The following is a 4859-nucleotide window of genomic DNA, read 5'->3' on the forward strand; positions in this document are numbered from 1 at the left end:
TGGTCATTAGTGCCATGGATCTTGTTCAGAGCATGGGATTGGAGCCTAATGTAGCTTAACATTGTAGCAAAAACTATAGCATGAGGGTCTCAATACTGATTCCCAAAATAATTGTGGTTAGTTAGAGAGAAAAATCAAAATTTGTGTATAAACTCTCTTGCTTATTTGACGACGTTTGATCTAACAGATCTATAGGTTTCTTTTCTCCTGTGGCACTAGAAATGCCACTATGACTGTTGAAGAGAGAACATGCTGCCCTAAGAAATGCCTGACAGAAATTTTCATATTTAAACTGACATCAAAGCTGCATTCACATTGCTTAAGAATGGGAATTTTTAACTTTTTTCAGTCCAGTCCCTTATCTAAACCATTAACTTGCATAGAAGAGTCTTAAAAATTGGTGTTTTGGGGCTAAATAAGGCATTTTTGTTGGAGGTTATTGAGACATGAAATGATTACTTATCACCCCTTGAAATGACATTACATTTAAATGCAATGGTACATAGGCACTTACTACTACCTTCATCTCTGTTAATCCTTGCTCACAGCCTGCAAATTGAACATTCTCTCAGCCTTATGGGATGCACTGAAATTCTCAGAGTTATAATTGCTTTTCAGTATGCCATTCTGCATGTTACATGATTTGAAGAGGTTCTCTTCCAAACAGAAAATATTTAGTGAACCCCATGCTATGTATTTTTTTCCCTTTAATCAGTTTTATCCATGAGTTAAATAAAAAAATAAAAATTGAATTCACTTGACCATGATTGATTTGAAAATTCAAGGGACAACCTCTTGGTTATTGATGGGTTTTAAATTGCTGTGTGTTGTTACCTGGGTATGCCTGTGAAATTCATCAGCATTCCACACCTTTCTAGCTCCTTCTGTTGTTTGCTTAGAGATAGCGGCTGTAAATTTAGATGTGCACAAAATAACCTTACCAGACAAAGATATGGCATTGTCTGAAAGTCTTTGCAATGACTCCCTGTATAAATGAGCCCTTTTCCATAGAGGTCCATAGGTAGACCAGAGCAGAAAAATCTTGTTTGAGAAATCTGAGGCCTGATCAAGTTTCTCACATGGTGGAAGTTGCCCAACTTCATTGCCCTTCTGAAGTAGTGGATGGGTTAAAGAGAGAGAGAACGGGAGTAGGACATCACACTGATACATATACTCATGGGTCTTGCCCCAAGGTGGGGGGAAACTGTAGCACTGCAAAGAAACTGGGAGTATGTGAACCATAGTACTGTGCTGGGGAAGCAGAAGGAGCAAAATTATAAAGGGCTAATTCTCCTTTAACTTCCCTTTTTACATTCATCCCTGAGCTCATGGAAATCAGGGTCAACTTGTGAATCCTCAAAAGGAAACTCACCATGGGAATAGGATTCTTGTTTTTGTTCTCTAAGGTACGCCTACTAACACACTGCACCTCCACAAAGGCAGAGTAAGGTAATAGGATTCCTCACTTAAGAGTCTGAGCTTATGTGTCTGTGGTCACAGGTACGATGGTGATAAGCAGTTGGTGTTGAGATGTTCCACTGAAGTTTGCAGCAGTGCTGCTGCAAGCATGCTAAATTTGAAGTCACTAAAGGTGTAGGGGATAGCATAGATATCAATATGTATGAAAGACTCATCCAGTTTGGAGAAGTAGTCAGAACTATATTTCTGTCTCTTTGGGCTGAATATCAGGTGGTAGAAGGCGGCATGGCTCTACTTAGATTGCTGAAGCAATTCTATTTCCAAATTGGACTAGAAAACGTATTTATTTTTCCCCAGTGGTGTTAGTTACCTGAGATGGTCAACTCCCCCCACCCCTGCAAATAAAGCACTTATGTTTCCTGAATTGGTTTTCATGTTCTAGTCAGCATGCTAACCTATTTGCTGCTGTTGTTGTGCAGAAAGCTCTTCTTTATTTCTCTCCTGGTTTGTTTGTTTGTTTTTTCTCAATAAACCTTATTCTCATTGAAACAGGTATTTACATTCCCATTTAAAAAATTGTATTTAGGCAACTTGGAAAAACTTCTTCACCAATGAATTCCTGAACAATATTAACACTGAGTTACATCAGCAGAAAATCTGCCTTACCCTCTCTGCATTTTAATTTTATTTTGGTGAATGCCTATACTGAACTCACTCCAGCTGCCTCTGATCATTCTTGTGTTTTTCTTCTAATAATAAGCCTGGCAGCCTTGCTGATGAGTGCATATATATTAACATATTTTTCTGCAAATTCAGTATTGTTTTAATTGTACATATTACGAAATTTTAAGGCAAATGCTGTTCTGTTTTTTGGAATCCATGGTTTAATTGAGGGAGTCCTGAACTCCTCCCTCAGTGATGACCTCTGGTGAACAGGGCATGCCTGTAGCAAAGTCTGATACTTTTGAAGGACATCAAGTTTATGTTTTTGTGGGTGCTGCTAAAACTTCTGAAACTTTAAAAGACAGTCTTGATCTTTGGAATATATCAAATACTTTGTTTGAAGTGCACAAGTGATGAGTCTTATGTAGGCCAGGATTAAAAGGATGCTTGTGATGCTGTGTGGCCATAGCAAAGGGCCTCTATGTTCTTGGATTGTATTTTTCATAACATAGCAAAAACTGCCCTGTGCTGACAAAATCACTTGCCTGTGTTTTCCTGTATGGAAAGACAATCTCTAGATATATTGCCCTGCCCATGGATTGAAGGGATTTATACTGTCTGTCTACTAAAGTGTGTTACATGTCAAAAAGGCAAACTTCAGATATAAAATGTATTCCACCCGCTGGGTCAGCTTTGTAGCTTTCTGATCTCACGTCAAAGATCAGAGCACTCTTAAATTAGCAGGATCTCACAAATGTGGAAGGAAAAGGCAAATAAGCACAAGAAGCATTATATTCTGAGTAGAAAGTAGTAAGAACCCCTGAAAACTGCTGTTACACCTGCTGAGAATAAATCACAGCTTTGGACAATGATATGTTTTTGCAGGTTTGTTCATTGGAATATAAATGTTGACAAGCTGAGTCACCACATTCTTTTGATGCGGTCTTTTTTTCTTTTCCATATAGAAATAGCAATGATTTCAGTAATTGTTGAGATCTCAGACTATCCTCTTATTCAATGGATTTCTGTGACGGATTTGCCATTCATTGGCAACAGCTCATTCCTGTCCTAAAATAAAGCCTGTGATCTCATGAAAAATGCATAGTATAAGATAAAGTGAAGGGTACCTTCGTTTTGTAGAAGCAGACATTATGACTCACCTAAATGGCATGGACTATGACAGAGCCAGAATCTGAGAACATTTGTTCCTTAAACATAAGGACATTTTTCTTTAACTGATTTTTGTTGGTAATTGGCTTTGTCAGATGTTCTTTGACCCTCTTGAAACAAGTATTGCTTCTGTATATTAGTTTACTAGAGCTGCATTGATGGTTATTTGAAATTCACGTTTTGGCTTCATAAGCCCAAGTGTAATGTGATCTGTTCCTCAAATTGACTCCTACTTCGTTATTGTGAGTAGGAGTTACACAGCAGACACGTTTGTTTCAGTAAAAAAATAAGACCCACTATTGAATCAAAGTTTTTTGAGAGCCCCTTACAAAACCAGATTTGACCACTTTTTGTGAGATAAGGTTACACGTGCAGACTGTATCGTAAAAAGATGCTCTATAAATGCACTGATTGAGTAATACTTTTATGTCAAGGTTTACAGGCATATGAAAGAACACTTACGTAATTTACAGTCATTTTGGAAGAGTTCATGACTAGCTAAACTATTGATGTTTACTTGCAGTACAGCAAGGAAAGAAAAAGGAACGTTGTTGTGTTGTTAAGTGCTTTCTCTAGTGTCTTATATCTTGAAAAATATGCCATGCCTTTCAGCTAACAGATGGAGTTCACAGCTGTGCATGCGAGTATAGCCAGTCTCCAGGAAAAAAAAAAGAAAGAAAAAGGAAAAAAGAAGGAATTTCTCTTTACAGAAAAACTGTTCTTTTTTTCTCTTCGTCTTTCCAATAATCACTTACTAAGATATTCTTGGTAGCAGAACATAGTAGTATGTGGTTGTCCTGGTGAGATGCTTTGTGTAGGGACACTAGATATGGAAATCATCTCTTAATCTCTTCCAAATCTGTAGCCATACTCTGTGTTACTGCATTTCCTGTTTCTTTTGTGTGTATTTTTTTTTCTCCTCACAGAAGCTCCTCCTTCTCCCATACACATACACCTCATTGGATTGTAAAGGTGGAAGGTTAATTTCCACAGTAAATCCAACCATTTATTTCTTCTCTTTACAAAGGAGAATTGTAGCTACAGAAGGCAGGAGAAAAACAGATGAAGTGGAAGGCATCAGGTGTCACTCCTGAGCACTGTTAGAGGCATGGTACAAAATGCATGGTTTATGTCTTTAGAACGAAGTATGCCATTAAGTGGGTAATGCTAAGAGGACTTTTATGTAGCCTATAAATACCAGTGAATCTTTTCAACTTCAAATCCCAGTACGGAGACAATTTACAGTTGCAATCAAAATGATGCACACAATTTAACTTCAGCACCACCTGTAACTCTGCTGGTATTTTAATAATGAATAAAATTATATCTTGGCAACAAAAAATTAAATAAAATACCTTTAAGTTCCAAGTGAGGCCTCCAAGAGGAAGCTACAAAGCCTCTGATTTGCTCTGAAATATCCTTCATGTTTACTATAAAATAGATATATCTACATTTAAATAGCAAGCTGTGGACAAAAGGTCTGTGGGATTATGTGAAGCCCTTGTTAAACTATCTCTGAAGCTCAGGGATAGTGGTTCGGGAAAGGGTTTGTACAGCTGGTCACAAGCACTCCTGCCCTCACTGCAGAACTTTTATCTGGTTCAGCA

This window comes from Pygoscelis adeliae, unplaced genomic scaffold (genome assembly GCF_000699105.1).
Source record: "Pygoscelis adeliae isolate BGI_AS28 unplaced genomic scaffold, ASM69910v1 Scaffold664, whole genome shotgun sequence".
Classification (NCBI taxonomy): domain Eukaryota; kingdom Metazoa; phylum Chordata; class Aves; order Sphenisciformes; family Spheniscidae; genus Pygoscelis; species Pygoscelis adeliae.